Here is a 20,666-nt window from a genome sequence, read left to right on the forward strand (position 1 = left end):
AAAACTGTCAATATTCTTAATGCTCACTTCCTGCTTCAGCATGCTCTGCTGCTCTATTAGGTTCCACACAGAAAGTCAATGTACTGACTGAAATCCTTCAGGAAAATGAACTAACAGTCCTGGGATGAAAAATCTCTCATGAAAGGAATTTTCGATAGCTCTGAAGATGCAAGAGACTGAGCTAAATGTCTCACCAGTACATGTTCATTAGAAATGGCCCTTTTGTGCTTAGTGAGTTTTAATTAGCACTACCTTTGTCGCTGCAGGGGATGCTGCCAATGACAGCGAAGTTCAATGTCTTGCTGACACTGGGTAAACACAGTGATGTCTGCACAGACGTGGATCTCTTCTGTACTCATAAATGTGGGTTCTCATCCTACCTCTGTCTCGTTTGTTAATTACAGCCACTGAGAATTATGTCATCAAGCTTTATTTGAAGGTACTTTTAGCATAAAGATGAAAAAAATTAAATGACATTATACATAATAAGGGACCACCTGAGCCCGATAGCAATTTTTACAGGCATATGGGAATTGGTGGGCTATTCAAGAATGCAGAAGAACTATCTGAGGTGATTAATTCACTAAATAATTCCCCAGATTCTCACTAAGTACTACATATACACAGGTCACATTGTTCTCCTTCTCTCTTTTTCTTTTTTTTCCAGTGTGCAATTAATGAGATGGCACACTGAGGAGTGTTTGGATTTAAACGTAAGAAGAGATGCCATCAATGTAAATGCCCTGGAAGAAGCCCAGACTGGCATTTCACAGCAAAAACACTAATGTAGAACAACATCGGTATGTAATCTAGGTAAATGGATTTACCCCACATGAAAGGATATTAAACTAAGCCAAAGAAGAAATATGTTAAAATATATCTCAGGGTTTAGACAGGATTTTGTGAAAGATACATGGAAGTCCCTTCAAAATTTTGAAAAATCTCATCATCCTATCATAGAAATATATATTCCAATCACATTTCAAAAGACCAGACTCAGTGCTAAAAAGTTTATTGTAAAGAAAATTGTAGAACTTGAATATTATAGGAATTATAAAAGCACTTTTAATGACATGCAGTATGTCCAGTAAGTACATCCTCTAGCTCCTGTCACTTCAGTATGTAGATAATGGATGATGCATAAAGCATAGAATCATTCTTGCCGAATTCAGGTACGGAGAGAAGGCAAGTTCTCATCTAAATAAGGACCTTTCAGATACACTTGATCACTTAGATGTAACTCTGGTTCTCCTACTCTCCTTCTCTGGACTTCAATGAGAATAACTCCATGCTCATACAGTAATATAGAAATGCATATCAATCTATCAATAGATCAGTCTAAGATAGTTATCATTTTAAGTAGTTGCTCTTCAGATGTTTCCCTGATGTTGTATTTGAGGAAGGAAAGACCCTGAAAAAATTAAAAGGTAAATTGGGATACAGTCTAACCTCAACTTCATATTTGAGTCCCTTATCACCATTGGATATTTCTCTGTACTTTATAGCACACTGCGTCAGTCTGAAATAGGGACGTGTTCACAGATTCTCCCTGTAGATGGAAGAGATAGGCTCTGGTTCAGATCCATTGCAGAGGAGACAACTGAACAAAGATCTTTCCAGGCACAAGGGCCACAGTGTCACTACCTTTCAAATTTCTGATAAATATGTTCATCCTTTATTATTATTATACAACATACAGAAAATAGATGAAAATATACTTGGAAAACTAATTAATTTGTTTAGTTAACTAAGTTATCTTCCTTTTCCTATTTACTGAATTTTCTCAATTTTCCTTGGTAAGCATAAAGCTTTCAAAATCTTATACTAGTTTGGCAAAAGCTTATTACATTGTATTTAACTTCCTTAGTTGATTCAAGGATTTCCTGATACCTTTTGAACTGCTACTTGATGCCATTTTGCAAATGAGATGACTTAGGGAATTGGTAACAGGATACTCAGCTTTCACTTACTGGTCGATGATTGCCATCTACCTTCTGTCAATACTGATTACAGTAATGTGTGCTTGTCTGTTAAAAATGAATAGGAATTCCAACTCTGCTTGCTAACTGAAAATAACTGCATCAGAAACTACCTTAACAGCCGATATCTAGGTTGGGATGCCTCAACAAAATGGGTAAAAAAAGTGCTAGACTCCATTTCTATCCCTCTGGGACAGGATTGGGTCACTAGATAATTTGTGGAATTACCTACTACCCATAGTGACTAGTCAATCACCAAATAAGGAACGTCACTTTACAGGACTGTCAATGCATCACCTTTCAGGAGCGTCAAGTTCACTTAAAAAAAAATTAACTTTAGCAGAATAGGTTGTTATTGCTTTTACTGAGGTCACCAAAGGGGTAGTACCATTCTCAGTGATGCTAATGTGAAGGTACAGGGGTGACATGAGTTAATTACCCAGTTACCACTCTATTATTGATTTATACTCTCTTGACATTTAAAAAGAAATAAAATAGAGTTTACAAATACACTCTCACAAAATATTAGCCCCAAAAACTATTGCAAAGAGATGGACTTCATATTGTTAAAAATATTTTATGCAAGGAATGAAACTAAGAAAAGACATAATTTCTTCTCTAAGTTTTGTTCTGTGAAGCACTAAGGGACTTAGTGGTCAGTGGTTTAGTGATGGGACTCAGTAGGTCAGGTTGATGGTTGGACTTGATGATCTTGAAGGTCTCTTCCAATTTAAATGAGTATATGAAACATTAAATGTAATGAATAATTAAAACTGTAATTAGCTTGTTTGGTTGTTTTGTTTTGTTTTGTTTTGTTTTGTTTTCCCAGTAGCTATGTGCATACAGAAATGTTCTGCTTCTCTGACTAGCACAGCTGTCATAATTAAGGCCCAAAACAGAACTGCAGAAATATATTTCAGGAATATATTTTATTCTGTGCATATTCATTGTAAAAAGTGAAGCAAATCCAAAAGAACTGGTGCAAATTAACGATATCTTCTAATAAGCACATACATGAATGTTCTTTTCTTGAGTTTCTTCTGCCAATACTATTCAATCTGGTAACTCGGTTGGGTCTCTTTTGGTCACTCACAAGTCAGAATACGAGACTTTTTGAAAGCCAGACTTCTTAAGAAACTTAACAAACTTTGCTTCAGTGATAGATTTAGAATTTACACTTCTGATCTCTGTCCTTGTTTCATAAAACACTGCATGACTGTGTCTTATGTAACAAGTCTGAAATTCACTTAATAGTACAGGTCTGCAGTCCTGAGACTCAAATAAGATAATAGAAGATGAATGAAGTAGATACTGATAGTCTAAATGAACACAAGTCCTGAAAATGTTGGTTCATATCAACATCCTGAAAAATACATCTTAGATCTACTTGTACACCTTTTCTGTACACTTATCTGAATTCCTAGGTTAGACTTGTCAAGCCTGTAGCTTTGTCCTTAGCAAGCCTTGGGCTTCTTTTCATTACTGTACGAGTTTGGCCTTCTCCCAGCATTGGGAACACAACATTGTACCAGGTGTAAAAGTCAGGAAATGGAACAAAGAATCTAAGACACTTGGCAAAACATCATATGGCTAGTCTGTTGAGAAAGCAAGGAATGTAGTACACTTACTTTCATCACTCTGAGAAAAATCAGCTGTTCCATGATGAAGGTAGCATAGAAAATAGAGAAGCAGCTCTTCCCAACAACATCCTTCTTCAAGCACCCAGTGTATTTCACGCCAGTGAAAATTCCATTCCAGGTACCCTTTACTAGCATGCCTTTTCTTTTTTTTCTTTTTTTTTCTTTTCTTTTCTTTTCTTTTCTTTTCTTTTCTTTTCTTTTCTTTTCTTTTCTTTTCTTTTCTTTTCTTTTCTTTTCTTTTCTTTTCTTTTCTTTTCTTTTCTTTTTTTTCATTCTTTTTTTTTCCTTTTCTTTCATTTTTTCTTTCTTTCCTTCTTTCTTTCTTTCTTTCTTTCTTTCTTTCTTTCTTTCTTTCTTTCTTTCTTTCTTTCTTTCTTTCTTTCTTTCTTTCTTTCTTTCTTTCTTTCTTTCTTTCTTTCTTTCTTATTTCATTTCTATCTTTTGTATTACAGAGGCAAGCAACAAAACTCACAAATCAGTTTTGATGGGTTTGATGCGTGTTTCTTCAGACCAACATATTACCTAACTTAAAGAGACTTTTTGTTTCTGACTGTCAGGAAAAGGTGGATTGTCTCAAACTTATTCATGTTAGCACACTATCAAATGACATATACAAACTTTCTAGCACAAAACAGAGTATTTTATTGAAGCATCCTACTTTCAGTCTGGCAAAAAGAATGCATTTATTGTAAAAGAAAGTACCTATTTGTAAAAAACCATACGAGAAAAATGCACTGAAAACTGACAAGTATTATTTTATATACTGTGATATGATTTATGAAGTGTGCTTATTTTTATGGTGACCTTGACGTATTTCCTCAGATAAGTGACTGAATTTTACAAATGATTTAATAGGTAAATGTGTTGTCTCTTAGCAATCCTAAGTGGTTTGCTTTTACACTTCTTTTATTAAGGTTTTAATTTTATGTAAATAAGTGGCAACTTAAGATTCATCATCTATAATACAAGAATGCCTATGCTGTAATGAGGCTGGACTTACGGAAGACTGTATGACATTTGTTACTTACTGAAAATGTACATGCAGAATTTTAGACCTATAGCTATATTAGTCTTAAATTTATTAAAATGTCATTCTTTTGCATTTCTTCAGAAATTAAAATTGGCTTGTACTGTTAAAAATATATGAACATAGTGGAGATCAATTGATCAACATCTTCTGAACATGGTTGTGCTCTATAAATTGCAGAAGGAATCACAAAATCACAAAAAAACACAACTCTGCTCTGTTATTTCAGTAATTATATGAGAAAATGAAAGGCTAAGCTATGTATAAAATGGGCTACCTCTGGGATCTGTTACTTCAGAAACTGCTTGTCCTCTTTTTAATTCTTTTTTTTTTTAGTTACACTGGATCATTTTGATATGGTTACATCAGGAATGATCGGTGATAGATCTCAGGTATTGATGGCTTTTATCTGAATAGGTCTCCACTTGCTTCCATGTAGGAAGACATGCTTAGAGCAAGAGGAGGAGTGCCACTGCTCCTCAGCCCCTGCCTCAGCCCCTCTTGCCTCAGTTGCTGCCTATTTAGTACCACTGACCTGAATCACATGTCCCCAGGCGTACTATGTTAAAGCAGTCTAAGTGAAAGCAGTTCCACAGAAGGCAATCATAAGGACTAGGTTTACATTTCCCAAACCAGTGGTTTTCAGTCAGTTATCTGTGAAACACTGGGTATCTGTGGATGAAGGAAAACAAGGGATACCTAACAAGAGTACTGGCATGACTCCATACCTCCACTTTAAAGAACAGATGGAGATCTATAAATGGAATAAATTTTAAAACATTCTATTAAACAATTCAAGACCCAGAACAGGCTTCAAAACCTATATGTAATCTACCAACTCAGTTCAAGCATATCATGTTCTGGGATTCTGTGAAAACAAATGATAAATTCAGAAATATTAGAAAGTTGAACTGTTTTATCTCTACATATACATAAGCATAAAAATAGCCAAGACAGGCCAATTAACTGAATTAGCATTATTAACCCAGGGAGAATTAATTTGTTTAAATGGTTTATTAGACTTCTGGAATACTATTTTTTTTTTTCCTGTGAAAAAGTTGGAGTTTGCACTGGTTGATGCAATAGAGACTGAAATATTCCCAATTCTCAGCAAAAGCACATTTTCATCTGCCATGCGTACAGTGTCAATATCAATGTACACACACTGTTTATCAGCATACCAGCATGAATTACACTCACTTATCGATAAAACATCATTTTCTTTTGCCCTGCCTACATTTTTAATCCAACCATCCCTAACAGAATCAATGAGGTGGAACTATTTGTGTACAAGTTTTGTATCATAAGCACTTTCATGCTCTTAATCCCCATTCTAAACTGTTTCAGAGATCTGTTCAAGCCTTTTTCAGTTTTGCTGTGTTCTCACATCGGTACTGCTTTAATCTCTTTTCACAACAGTGTCCCACTCACCCATTACTCGAGTTTCCAAGATATTGCCTAAAACGTTTATCTCCTGGGAGGCAATCCAAGGTAATCCATTGCATATTCAAACCTAGCAGAAGTCTGCACTTGACTAAAGAGCATTTCAGAACAGCCTGTATCGGCAGGGCGTGTAGACAGACAAATACATAAATATGATGAAATTGTCATGCATATTCACGTTTGCAATCATTTTTTTATAAATAAACATGAGAAATATATATATGTCATTCAAGATCAGGCTGGATGGGTTTCTGAACAACCTGATTTAGCTGTAGGTGTCCCTATTCATTGCAAGGGAGTAGGACTAGATAACCTTTAAAGGTCCCTTCCAACTGATTATGTGATTATGTGATTCATACGATCATATGATTCTGTATTTTAAAAGACATTGAAGGCAGCAGACATCATGCTTCCCAAGCATAAACCAAGCAACAAACTGTTAGGCAGCTGATCTGCTGTGGCCAGCGCTTTACATGTATGTTGAAGCACTTGCAATAACCATGGAATATTTTTATCTTTGGGCATGTATTTCTTGACTGCATTTTGGGAGGAAAAGAAACTAATCACAACTTTCATAAAGTATACTATAAGCATGGCCTGAAATAAGCAACAAGATCAAAATACTATCAGTATGTACACAGTTATTGTCTTTGTCTGAGGAACAGTTTTCATCATACTTGTTCATATGACAGCAACACCAGTGTATGTATGGAACCCTTTACTTCTGCTTTAGCCCAGCAGGACTTTTAATCACAAACACCACGAACACCGTTAGCACACTCACTGTCTTTATGCTAACGGCAGCATCCGAGGTGATGCTGTACCCCTACCCTTCATTTGTTTTCAGCAGGGAAGGAGCTGGCACAGCTCAGGTGAGGACAGGTTGGCAGGCCCTGGCTCTTAGGCTTTATTTAGCAACGCAACTACAGGATGAACATCTGAGAATTGAAAGGCTGAAGATGGGGTGAGCATTCAGGCAGCGTAAAGCTCTTCTGCTGCTGGTCGCTTCCTTACACCCTGCGGCGTTCGGGGCTTCCTTACACCGCGCCGCGATGCTCCTACTTCGACACAGCTGCCACCAGGTGCCGTGCCCTCCCTTTGCCCCATGGCTGCGGTGAGCGAGGCCCATCGCTGCCCGCTAGGTGGCACGGCTGGGTCTCGCACGGCGCTACGAGCGGCGCTGCCCGGAGCTGCGGCCCCCCCGGCCCGTTAGGTGCGGAGGGAGCCCCCACCTCACCCTGCGGCTGCCGAGGGAATAGGCCTGGGGGAAGTAAGAGGGCTCGAATCATCTTAAAAGAGAGGCGGAAAAGTCGCCATGGGAAACCGCCACGAGGCCGGTTTTGTTTCTCCCCTCTTGCAATAAACTCTTGTAATCTGCAATCATTAGCATAATCTTCAAAGGTCTGCGGGGGGATAAGCTTTAGGACGCCCAGGGCGCGGCTGGTAGGCTCCTGAGACACTGCAACACCGCCGCTGGGCTCGGAGGGGTCTTTCTTCGGGTTCGGGGGGTTCCCGTCCGCCGTCTGCCCGGCAGACAATGGGGTGATCCCCCGCCCCGAGGGGGCCAGGAGGGTTTCGGGGTCGGAATGTTCAAATCTACAATCTGGAGGGCTTCTAATTGACGAGGGAAAGGCGTATATTTCCCCTCCGAGTTTACTTTTCTTCAAGGTTAATTATCTCACTTGCATTTGAACTCGTCGGGGGAGCAGAATGAGTTTCCAGTCGTTGGATTCCCCTGACTGAAATCTATAGCTCTTTTGTGTGAGCCTTCGGAGCTTTGGCAATGAGCAGCCCAACCCGCGGTTCGCAGCAATGTTCATTGCAGCGAAGGGCGTGTTCGGGGAATACAAACAGCACCCACAGATAGTTGCCAAGGGCACCTCATACATCTCTACGTTACACCTTGAACCAGCCTGCTCGTATCTTTCGGTTTTTATGGCATGGATCATAAATGATTGTAAAGTCTGCAAATCTTTCATGAAACCCCGGCAATTAATAGTTTAGCCAGAGAACCTTTAAAGAAAACAGAGGCTTTAATGCAGCCCTGGAAATCGGTTCCTAGCCGTGTGGTGCCGGCGTCATCTCACGATTCAGAGTTTTAAGAGGTTACAGCTTTGCGATTTATTTTCGAACAAAGCACTTTCTCCCTCGTTGTTTTGCGAGGCAAGAAAACTCAAAGCCATGAGTTAGTGCGAAATGCCAGGTGCTTTCTGACGGGGGGCGGGGGCTCTGCGGAACTCAGCCTGAGAGCTCCAAAGCAGAACCTGTAAAATTGGAGCAGGTTTCCCATTTATGGTCTCAGGTAACCACATAAAACTAGCTGCTTCTTTAAACCGGTTTGGTCTTGATCGTTTCCTGTATTGCGCTTTTCGAGCCAGGAGCGCCCCGTGACCCGCGGTGACTGCAGTTCCCGGCAGCCGTTTAGGTGGTGTCTGACGGCGCGTTGGGGTCTTTTATCAGTTACTCGCGTTCACAAAGAAAAGGCGCTCGCCTGAAGATGGGAAAGTTTTTCAAGGGAAGCTCCTGCGAGGAGAGAAGCGCCCTGTTCCTATAAATGATTTACGAGGGATGGATCAGTAACAGGGAAAAAGCAGCCCTGGAAAGGGAACGAAGGCACACAAACAGTTGCCTCACCCGCGGGTTAATGATACCGGGATGGAGCGAAGGAGGCCAGGCGGGCCGCGGATGGGGTGCACCCCCCTTCTCCTGGCCTGTAGTTCCCCTCGTCCTGTCCCCAAATACAATGCGGGCGTCCGCCCGGTAGGTCAAAGCCCGGAGCGGGTGGGGAAAGGCAGAGCCTGGCACAGGTGCTCGGGGAGTGCCCTGCGGCAGTAAGCCAGGGTCTGCGGCCACGGCCAAGCGCTTAGAGGGGCTTCTCAAAATTTGCACAGAAGCTGTACCGCCTGGGGCTTCTCCCTGGAGGTCAGCGCTGGAAATATTCGTTATCTCCGCTGAAAAAAGCTGCGTAGATCCGCTGCCTGCACTGAGATCAGTTCCATCTCCCCGCCTTGCCTCTCAGGATGCAGAAGAGCGGTGGGCAAAGGGACAATCCCCGCCCTGCGGCTCCGAGATGCCGGCCACAGGGTCCCCGCGTCTGCCCTGCACCCGCCTCCTGCCCGCTCCTCTCCTCAGGGTGGAAACAGAGGTGGCTGCAGCCCCCAGCCCTATGCGACGGGGGGGGGGGGGGGGGGAGGAGTGGGGAAGTTGGAGGAGGCTCCTCCAGAGGCATCGGGCGGCTCCCGGATTCTTTGGGCAGCCGCGTGGTTTTAGCGCGGAGGTGACACGTGGAAGCGCTGCCTTAGAGGTAGCCCATGCGGCGATGAAACTGCCGAGGACCTAGGTGCTACTCCCAAACTCTAACTCAAAAACGCCGTTGGTAACTGAAAGAGGCAACCACCTCATAAACGATGTTTAAGGAAACGCTCGTGTCGAAATGAAAGGCACTAGTTACATTAAGGTTACATCAAACGCGGCCTTATGTGATTGGAAATAGGCGCAAATATTCTCCACAAGGGAAAGAAGCCCTATTTCCCACCCTGCGGGCTGTTTTCTTTGGTACGAGGCAGAACGTTTCCCGCAGAGAGAAGAATTAACTGCGCTGGGACACGAGGGAGGGACCGGAACCGAAGCACCGTGCCCCCCACGTCCGCAACCCATCAAATTGCTCCTCACGATCCAGAAAAGAGGGTGGACATAGGGTCTTATATGGCTTTAGTTTGTTTTTTATTCTCATTAGGGCAGCAAAGAAATGATGACCAACGCTTTTTATTCATTTAAGCAAAGTGCTCATGCCCACAGCATCGGGCCGAGATTTCCAGCAGCGAGGTGAAAGCCGACCCCACGCAGGTGGCGGTCGCTTTTAAGCCATTCGCTCCCGCGGAGCGCTCCGAGCCGCAGCAGCGCGTGTGTGTCAGTGCCAGCGCTGCCCCTGCCCGCGGCATTTCACTTGCGATGGGCAGCGCTCCTCGGGATCAGCTTCCTCGGCGACTTTCATTGGCCTCTTAAAACCCATATCTGTGATAACATCTGAGGGCCCTGTGGCTACGGGGCAATTATTTCCAATGATTATTTAACGTTTCGTAACGGAGGGAATTGCCAAGCGGAATTCTCTTTGTCCCCTCCAAGTGACAATCGAAAGCCCCTGGAAAGCGAACCCGCAGCTTCCACGGGTGAGCTCAGGGAACGAGGCATCGGCCTCCGTAACGAGATCCAGCGGCACGGCGAGGGACCGCGGTGAGGACGAAGAGCTGAGCTCCTCGCTGAGAAACCCATCAATCACAGAGACCAGAGGAAAAGAACGTTTTTCATCTCTTTTTCTCCCCAATCTCAGCGCATGACCCTCGCTGCGCCGCTCCTTCGAGTGCCGCTCACATCCCGGCACTGTGAGTGCTGCGCGACGCGCACAGGCCGGGCGCTCCGCGGGCACTTTCTTCGCTCTCGCGTGGCATCTCCCACTCTATTTCACACGGCAGGGACGCTCCGGTTGGCAGTGACACACAGCCCCAGGTGCCCGCTCCCTTCCCGATGCCTCCGCGGGTGTGAGCGGTGATCTCACGGTTTGACCGTTAATTACTGTTTCGAATCTGAGTGTGCCGTGGCGGAGGACAATGACAATTATTATTTTATGAACACTTCCTTGTGTCACGACCTGCGCGGCGCTGAGAGGTCCACCGACCTAGGGCAAGGAACAGGGCGTTCGCAGGGAAGCGGGGGCAACAGCGGGGCAGAGCGGGATTGCTCCGTTCCCCCAGCGCAGTGCCGTGGGCAGCCCGAGCGGATGCCGCCCGCAGACGGCGCTGGGCACGCACCTCCCCCCGCGCTGCCCGCAGGCCGCGCTGCTGGGCCGATGCCCCGAGGGTGCCGGGCCGGGCGTCGGAGCCCCGCCGGAGAGCTCCGGGCCGAACCGAGCCGAGCCGGGCCGGGAGCGCCTCGCACGGCAGCCGGCGGGGCGCAGCGTGCGCGCAGGGCCAGCCGCGGGCTGAGCAGCTTTCAGTTTTCATTGAAGCTGCTGGTTACTGTTTAACATCCCCACCCACGTTTGTTTAGTAAATCGATCTGATGCTTGGGCTGAGGCTGCTGCCCTGTCGCCATTGAGCAAAGTTAATTCTCCCTCTGCACACACACACAAACACACACACACTCCTCCGCCTCTTCCACGCTACAGCGTACGGTGCCGGCCGCACCGAGAGAGGCACGCAGCGCAGCGCCGGGACCAAACGGGGGGTGCGGGGAGGCGGCCGGCCCGGGGGATGCCGCCGCCCTGAACCGCGAGCGCGCCGCGGGGGCCGAGGGACGGCGCTGTCCCGCCGGTAAGTCCGGGGCTGGCAGCAGCGTGACGAGGGGCAGCCCGGCGGCGGGAGGAGGGCGTGCGGGCCGGGAGCGCTGCCCAGCCGGCGGGAGAGCGGACAGCAGAGCCGGACTGGGGAAGGGCGGGGTTGGAGAAGAGGGGGGGAGGATGGGGGTTCGATTACATACATCCACTTTTTTTTTTTTTTTTCCCCCTAAAGAAATACGTCTAGTCACGTGTCTCTGTTGTCGGCATGAGGGCTGCTCCGCAGAAGCACGCCGCACGCTGCGCGCAGCCTCGGGCCCCCGGGGTGGGGTGTGCTGCCTCTGCGGCCGTGGGTCGGAACGTGGGAGCCGGCGGACACGGCCCCGGCACTGCTCCGGCGCTGTGCAGCCGTCTGTGGAGCTTTTGCAGCCCCAGTTACGACTTTGCATCGGGTTTAAAAGCATTTTCCGAGTGCCTTCTTCTTTTTCTTCTTTTTTTTTTTTCTTTATTAATTTCTCAGCCCCGCCCTCTCACAGTGACCTGTGCAGCCGGTGGATTTGTAGGAGGCTGTTCCTACTAATAGTTCGTGGCCCAGCAGTGTGCCTCAGTGAGGAATCCCAAAATACTTCCCGTAGGGAAAAAATAATGATTATACATGTAAACACGAAACGATTATGTTTATAAACATGAAAAGGCCCAAGCAAGATGAGAGCCGAGGAAGGGTTTTGCTGGCAGATCCAGCAGTGCTGCCAGCGCACTGCTCCAGCACAGTAGGTGCACCAAAACAGGCCGCCTTGTAGCTTTATTGAAAGCCAACTTTCAGATGCTGCACTTCAGCCTGAATTCAACTTCCCGTGTGCTGAAGTGGGAGACATAGTCAAACATTTTCAGAAAAAATACAGTAAGTTGCATTGGTAGTAGTATTTTAAAGCAATATTCTGTAGGGAAGTATGGTTGTGTTGTGTCTGACCTTCCTTGTTGTAGGCCACTCCTTGTACAATGAGCCATGTACTTTGGTTTATGGTGACTTCTCATCCATATTATAAAGACACTGGAATAACTGAAGGTGACATCTTTGTTTCTGCTGCTGTGTTTGTTAAAATTGGCTCCATGTGTAGAACTGACCATGCTTCTCAGCTCTCCAAGTCCTTAACTCTTCTGTGTGCTGAATGGAACTACGAATGGCTTTGGAATTCTCCATGTTCCTTATGAACAGCAGTTCTCACAGCTAACATAGGGGCATATATATATACACACAGATGGTTTTCAAATATTACAAACTGTGCATCAACCATGTCCTTCTTTCCTTTTTCTTGTCATATGCTAAGGAAAAAGGGACAAAATGCTTAGAGTGTTCTGTTGAAGATCAATTCACCCTTCTCATTATCTTTCAGCTTGGAAAACATTGAGAAGAAAACAGAATTTTATTTTATTTTATTTTTATTAATCTATATTTATACTACATAATCTAGTGCTCAGCTCCCCATCCCTGTCCCTGTTTCTATTGCTGAAGCACACCTGGCAGTCACTTCCTACATACAAAAAAGTTTAATCAAGCATTAGTCATGTTAAGGATGCAGGATGATGCAGAAATCCAGTCTGAATTTCCAAGTGGCTATTTTAAGTACCAATATGCAGTATAATGGCCGAAGATTTAGTTGGCATTGAGGTAGTACTGCTGTCTGTCCTGCCTCCCACCAATGAAGATACACTGGAGAAAATGGAATTCCTGAGGCCTGACAGCATCTAATTCCTTGGATGGTCAAGTTATACTTACTGCTCTTCTGCATGCATCACAAAGTAGCTCCTGACCAGCTCCCTGCAAAAGGTCTTGTGGGATAAACACGTCTTTGCTGCTTTCACTCCATCAGAGTAGGCCAAAGTTGAATTTTAGAATCAAATAGGTTTTGGTGTGTGTTTACTGAAAAACTGAAAAGATGCAAGAACAGAATTTAGTCATCGTGCTTTGATGTGGCTTCTGTTCCAAACTTTGCTGCAGAATTCATAGCAGGTGTATATGGACTCAGTACTGCAAGAGGTTGTTTCTGTTGTGTCTTCACTCTCTTTAGGATTGAGTTGAAAAAATGAGGTCCAGCACATACAACCCATTAGTTCTAAATCTGCATCACGAACATCAGTTTTCACTGGCTTTTTGTTGGCTACAAGAATCAAAACATTACTTTAAACAATATTCATAGTATCCTTTAAAGAATATTCTTTGTATGAAGAGATGTCCTGAAAAAAAATCAAGGTCGTTAATGTGGCTGCCCAGCCTGCACTTGCATGCTCTGTACTGGAAAGATTCCAGTAACCCCAAATATGATGGAAGTTTTGGAAAATAAATCAAATTTTATGCTTGTTTATTTAGGAATTAGATATATTTTAACAGAACAAATTCACAAGTGACTTAAGACTCAATCATGGCGATCATGTGGCTCTAAGCTGACCCAATTATATTTCTATATCTGTTGAAGAGCAGGAGCAATGTGCTCCATTTATTAATTGATATGTGGGCACTTCCCATACAGGGAGATCTCTACTTAAGGATTTTGAAGTTCCGTATTTGGCTTGATTAATTACACTTTTATCTAAGTGAAGTGTTTCAGCTGTTCACAATTCTTTCTTTTGTTCCCTTTGTGTGTTCAGAAGTGACCAAAGCAATTCACAGTTTGATATTAAGCTTGAAAATTAGCTTGATTTGCTTAAGTTACACCATGTTGATGAGAGGTACACAATACTGGATAATGGCATTATTTCAGTATTGTAGCTTGGTAAAGTAGGCTGTTTTAGAATATATGTAAAGGTTTTTATTTTTGCTGTTGTTGCCTGTTGTAAATGGCAATATGTTCCATGATAGAATTAATTTTTGCAAGGAAAATGTTGCTCTAATACATTATAGAAAGGCATGGTTCTTAGGTTTTAATGTGCCTTAATGAGTGATGCATTACATAACATATGATGAGAAAATATGGGAAATGCACTACTAATAAATTAAGATGTTCGAGTGTCTTGCAACAGCTTTGATTGAATCAAATTATTTTCAAATTTTCAATTTTAAAACAGCACACCCTAAAAATCAGGTCAGAATGCTGTGTGCAATGTCAGAGCTGAGATCTATCAAAGTGAAAGGCTCCAACAACATTTTCAAACCTTTCTCAATTGTCAATTTAAGTTAATTGAAAATGAAAGGTCTCGGTTTCAGGATTGGACCATTTAAATAGAAGCCTGCTGCTTTCATTTTGTAGAAGGGCAATCTCCCTCCACATACGTGTTTTAAAAGGTTCATTCATAATTCTCCCTTCACACTTCTATTGGAAATGACAGAATTCATTATTTTGAGTTCTTGAACTATTTTTTTGTAACTTGGGTGATGAATTGTATGAGATCTGGTTCATAACATGGAGCAGCAAACCACAAGATTTAAAATTCTCGATCTGTCTTCTTATGGCACTTAGCGGGCAAGCACTCAGGAAGCCTCCATGTGCATCTTCTACTTCTTACACAGCGGTACATTGGGATTTTTTTATTTAATATCAGCTAGGAAAGAGACTCGCACCCCTGCTTGGTAATTCACTGGAGGTATCCAAGCAACAAGGACATACATTACAGTAGCAGTATACAAGATGCTGTGCGAATTTTCTTTGCCTCCTGCTTATCTGTGAATCCAACCACAATAGACCTGTACAAATACTGCTGTTTTCTGTCTCTATTTCTAGCATGGCAACGTTTGCCCCAAGACAATACCTGCCCAAACATAGAAATTGGGAGCAGGTGGGAGGGGGGCTTTGAGGGATAAATTCTCAGAACTGCACCCAAGACTAAGTTTTGTGCCTGTGAAATGGAAAATACAATTCAGGTTGGATTTTTAGTGCATCTCTGGCAGAGTTGCAGTGAGAAATGTTTCTTCACGTCATTTTTGTATGGGGTTTCTCTGCTATACCAGCTTGGTAATGCACTCAGAAGTAACCAGCTGCTTGTTACCCAAAATAGGCAGAAATTCAGGCAGCTCTTAGAATTTCCCCCTTTCTGTGTTAAATACAACATTTGTTTGTTAGCTGCTGAAGTTTGAAGTATCGGCACCAGACAAGGAGTGAGATCATTTTATGCTCTCAGAGCAGTTCCACATACTTGAAAACTCTTCATGGCAACTGACACGTTTCCTCATGTATCTCAGGCACATATTGTGCTTCTTGCAGCTAGATTTTTCTTTTTGTTGCTTTGAAATTGATGACTGTAATGACTTATTCATATCGCCACTTTCAGAATTGCACCTGAAAGTGTCTTTCAGACAGTGTCTTTTGATATGCTCTTCGGGATAATAGTATTTACTCCTTCTGCAAGGAAATGTCAGACTGACATTACACTGGCAGACAAAATTCCTTCTGCAGAGGTCTAGAGATGACTCAGAGAACTGAGATGTTGTCCATGCTGTGACTGCACATCGATAAATACTCCCTCTCCTCTCTCTGCGCTTGTAGTCAGGTGTTGGTTTGTACCTGCTGCTGCAGTTCAGAGTAATTATGATAATTGATAGAATTTCATTTGCCATATTGCTAAATACCTGTTAATTACTCCCCTGCTCCATCTGCTAAAGAAGTTGAAAACTTCTGCTGGGCTGTTCAGTAGCCGCACTGTGACATTGACAGTCTGATGCCTTGTACGGCATCAACTATACATATGTAGTTTCACACAATTTCTGGGCAGTTACCATTCGATCTGCACTTCTTTTGTCATCACAGAAATGGAAATACGGAGCTTGGCTTTTTACTTACGAAACAAGATACAGGTTTTATTGCAAGGTCTGACTTTGGTGGTAGATGTTATCTACGCAGCAGGTATGTATTATCTGTACTTAATACCCTTCTTACCTTTTGGAAGAAAAGTGGCATTCCCAGCTCCAGTGCCCAAATCTAAAATATTAAAAAAGGATCTACATTTTAATGTCTTTAATGTTTTCTAAGCCTTTTGTTTCAGTCCATGTTTAACATCGTCGCCTTATATTATTTTTTTTATCTTTCTTTTTTTTCTTAATTATTTGTCTCTTTGAGCTTTTGCACCTTTCTATGTTAATTTTAAACAAGTCATTTTAACAAGTGCTTTAGGAAGACTTAAGAGACTATTCTTTTTCATTTACGTTGGTTTTGAAATGCTAGCACTTGGTCTAGCAAAAATTTTGGAAGGCCAGAACTTGGTCTAACAGAACGTTAGATTTGATTATTTTAACATGAACAATTGTAGCTGTGATCAATTAGGAAAAAAAAAAAATAGGAAAAAAAAAAAAAGGCCTTCAATTTGAATATGAGATTTCTTCTTCCCTGTTTCAGAATCTTCTAGATCATTAAGAGTTTAGAGTTGACACCCAGGCTTACATGGAAAGCAGTAAAAAGCAGTATCTTATCAAAGAAACATCATCTTCAAAAATATGTTTTCCTGAAGAGCAAAATAAGCTACAGAATTAGGGTAAACAGTTTTAGTTGTAAAATTGTAAAATGCACTAGGCTAATTGCAGATGTATTAAACTAGTCTTGTGAGTATTTTTTGCTTTTTGATTGGCTGGTTAGGGCTATTTTAGTGTAAATGGATTAAAGAGAAAAAGAACTTAAACAGTTTTCAGAGCCTGTGCCTTCTTAGTATTGTTAATTTGCATTGAGAGTAGAACGTAACTGAGATGAGCAGAACCTCAGCTCCCAGGAATGAAGAGTCCATCCTGCATGAAAAAAATAGAAATGCTGTTTTAATGAGTGCAGATTTAGTTTGAGATTTTGGGTTGATCTGAGTCCATCTCCTCAGCCAATTTCACATGTTTCATTCAAATGCTTTTGTTCGCTGGTAAATAATTTTGGAGAAGAAAAAATGCAAGTTTCCTGATGCAATTCATTTACGTTTCCAGGCTCAATCAAAACAACCAAGGCATTTTAAGGTGTAAGCACCATTTGCTTGTGCACCTCATCTCCCACGTATTTTAAATGTAATTGTCCCCATTAGTGCCAAGAGAATACAAATCTTTGTCCATGACTGAGGTGAGATAGTAGCTTAAATTGTCAGATACGGGGCTGCTGGTAGCTTGATGCTGCGTATCAGTGGCTGAGGTTTGAGTATATGCCTGCGTTAATTGTGGGAAGGAATGGTTGTTTCTGGGGAGTTGTAGAGTATTGCAACCTCTGTATATTGTTCTGTCTGAAAAAAACTATTCATTTCATTTCTTGCCAAGAAGAGTGAGCTGTGTGGTGGATATGTAACCATAGATGTATTTGCCTGCTCGAAAATTGACAGAGGGCAACTCTTGTTTTTAACATCATGTTATTTAGTGGTACATAAAACAAACAGCTATAGCAGCTTTTCCAATAGCAAGTCTATAAAGACTTTTTTAATAATAGAGAAAATATTCGAAACTTCGAAAAAATAGGCTTCCATTTCAGGGACAAGGAAGTGCTAAACAGGTTGCAGACTTTGAGAATGGAATTCAAATTCTAACAAAATTTTCATCATTAAGTTTGTTATCACCAAACTTTATAGTTGAATTTTTATCATAGTTTGATCTACTAGGTCAAGTAATTTATTTCCCAGTATGTATCTGAAGCTAAAATTAGGCAGAAAATGAAAGCCACTCCCAGTGAGTGTTCTTAAGTTTCCGATACCATAGAACATGAATGGACATTTTGAAATTAAGATACATGTATGAAAAGCAAATCCTTGTTAGGTAGAAAAGAACACAGATTTGACTGGCCAAGAGAACTTATATATAAGATTGCAGCAAATTTTTAAAGCCTTTATGATTCATTTCACAGCTTTGAATTTGTAAGGCCAGCTTCTTGCTTTCCACAACAGGAAGGAAGGCATCGTTACAGAGCAGAGCAACTCAAGCCAACAAGGTGCTTGTTAAACCTCAGCTGTATGGGCAAGGTCATGAAGGAAAAACATTCCTGATAAGTATTTCATTAGTTGTGCAAAATAAGTTAGTTGTAGAGAAGCTACTCTAGTTAAGAACTATACACATTATTCAAACCTGAAAAGCCAATGTGCTCCAGGAAATCACTGTGAATACAGCTTCTTTGTAGAAGTAATAGACTTCTGTTTCTCTGTTTAAGAGCTGTTCCACCTCAGACCAGTATAACAGACAGTAGAAACTGTGGGGAGCCCTGGCTTGGGTGATGGATAGTTGAGAAATCTTGAAAATGGCTGATGTGGTGTACTTCTCCACCAAGGATATATGTACCCACAACTACCGCTTGTGATTCTGGACCCTTACAGATGCTTCAGTGCTCTTTAGCTAGATAAAGAATCCAAGATATTTTGTAACATGGGATGACATGATCCATTTTCTCAGATAACAAGAAAAATCTGCATCTTGCTAGTGGTTGCTGCTTGAAGGAATCCTTTCCGGTAAGACATTTTCCATATAGAGTTTTGATTTGGCGTGATAAAGAACACAGACATATTCTTTATCTTCTTTCTGTGTCTCCTTTTCATTTTTGGTCAAATCTAGTATCGGCTGTTTCAGATGGCCTTGACTCTAAAGCCACTGTAGCTATAGTAGAACTATATGGGAATTATATGGGATGAAAGCATATTTTCTGCGGTTGGTTGTGAGTCATACAAATCTGCAACTTGCTTGCATTCTGAAATAAAGCATTTAATAAAGTTCTTAGTATATGACCAAAACAACAAAACCTTTAAAAAGCTTCTCTATTAAACAATTCTTAAGGCTTAAAATTTTTTTTACTATATTTATTTTCTACATTTAGTCAGTTTAGGAATTTTGCTTGTCTCTATTAAACAAGCTGTTTGCTGTTCTAAAATTTATTTTTAAGTATAGGCTCCATCAAAATAAAGGCAGAAGTATTTATTTATTTATCCACCTATATGCTTATTTATTTATGAGATAGATCCTTAACAAAGTATTTCAAATAAAAATAGGAGATTTAAAATAAGTGATTGACTAGACTAGATCCCAGCAAAACAGATTTCAAATTCTTTGATTTCTAGGAACTTGGCTTAGAACACCTCAGAATAATGTCTCATATGTATTTTCTATGCTAGAAAATGAAGGCTTAGTTAGCTATATTACAAAGCCAAGTTAGTTTTCATCCATGAAAGTATCCCACATTTTTATCTGTTTCCCAAGTAATTTCTTTGTGTTTCATGCCATTCTTGTGTTGTAACTTGTGTCCCACGCTGAGAGGTTTAAACTTCATACATACTCTGTCGGTGTTGCTACCAGTGTTCTAACAGTTCATTTCAAATTTTCTGTGCGTCTCTAAACAAGAAGTATGCACATTCTTATTTAAGCAAAACTTTAAATCCTTTATATGAGCTTGACCAGTAGCATTTTATATTTTTCTCTATTATTTTGAATGTAGCACTCCAGTTTCTGCAGAATTGCCTTGCCCTAGCTGAAGATAATTGTGAATTTTTTTATAGGAACTAGTGCTAATGGCTGATTGCATATGTGTGGCTTCTGTATGTGTATTTGGAGTTTGTTTGCTTTTGTTTGTCTTCGAGGAACTCACCAGCTTTTGCTGTAGACAGGAGTTAAACAGCTGGCTGCATATTAAACGTGGTTAACAATTACAGCATGAAAAAATGTGACATACTGTGTTCTTCTTCTGTTGCTGTAGATTTCTTCCAAGCAAATATTTGGGTGAGGGAGAATGTTGGAGGAATTTTATTCTCTTTTTTTTGTAGCTTGCTTTTGGGGGAGGAGCAGTTGCATCATTCTGTGTATTGGAGGATGGATTACAATCTGTACATCTGTCAGGCTGGAGAGCTTGGCTTTAGGGCAGAAGGAGATGTAACTGAATTGAAAACAGATGAGTATCAAGATGAGGAATTTGGTGAAGATGGACGTAGGGAGTATTTTCAAGGACTCTGCTCTCCCATGTCATTGTTTGGAAGAGATGAAATGAGGTGACTGGCCTCTGGCACCTGGGGTGTCTGTGTCGGGAAGACCACAGTTCAGACATCAATCCTAGCAGCTACTGAGCAGGGCAGTCCAAGACATCTTTGAAAAGGGACACAGGCTGCAAAATTCTTCATTGCAAGCACTGGGTTTCTGAGTACGCTGTTGCCTTATGGTTTTAGGGGAAGCAAATCATGATCCGGCTGTATGCCAAAGAAATTTTTATGTACAGAGAATGTTGCAGGAATCAGCAGGCAGTCTGCAGATTAGATGTAGAAGAACCAAGTCAGTGCTGAGATTATGCAAGCAGTTTAGAAGGAGCAGACAGAAGGAGCAGATAATGAAAGAGATTATTTGTTTGGGTACATCTCAAGCTTTGGCCTAGGAAACCAAGAGCAAGAGCAAG

General features: G+C 41.9%; 1 protein-coding gene across 1 annotated transcript in view; it reads left to right on the forward strand.

Annotated features, from left to right (window-relative positions):
• The first annotated feature begins 11,172 nt into the window (after positions 1–11,172).
• HNF4G (hepatocyte nuclear factor 4 gamma) overlaps positions 11,173–20,666 on the forward strand; it is a 59,652-nt gene continuing 50,158 nt past the window's right edge. Inside the window, exon 1 of the mRNA XM_052703848.1 lies at positions 11,173–11,398. The gene's annotated coding sequence lies outside the window, so the exon portion shown is untranslated. The remainder of the gene's footprint in view (positions 11,399–20,666) is intronic.

This window comes from Tympanuchus pallidicinctus, unplaced genomic scaffold (assembly GCF_026119805.1).
Source record: "Tympanuchus pallidicinctus isolate F22 unplaced genomic scaffold, pur_lepc_1.0 scaffold5, whole genome shotgun sequence".
NCBI lineage: Eukaryota > Metazoa > Chordata > Aves > Galliformes > Phasianidae > Tympanuchus > Tympanuchus pallidicinctus.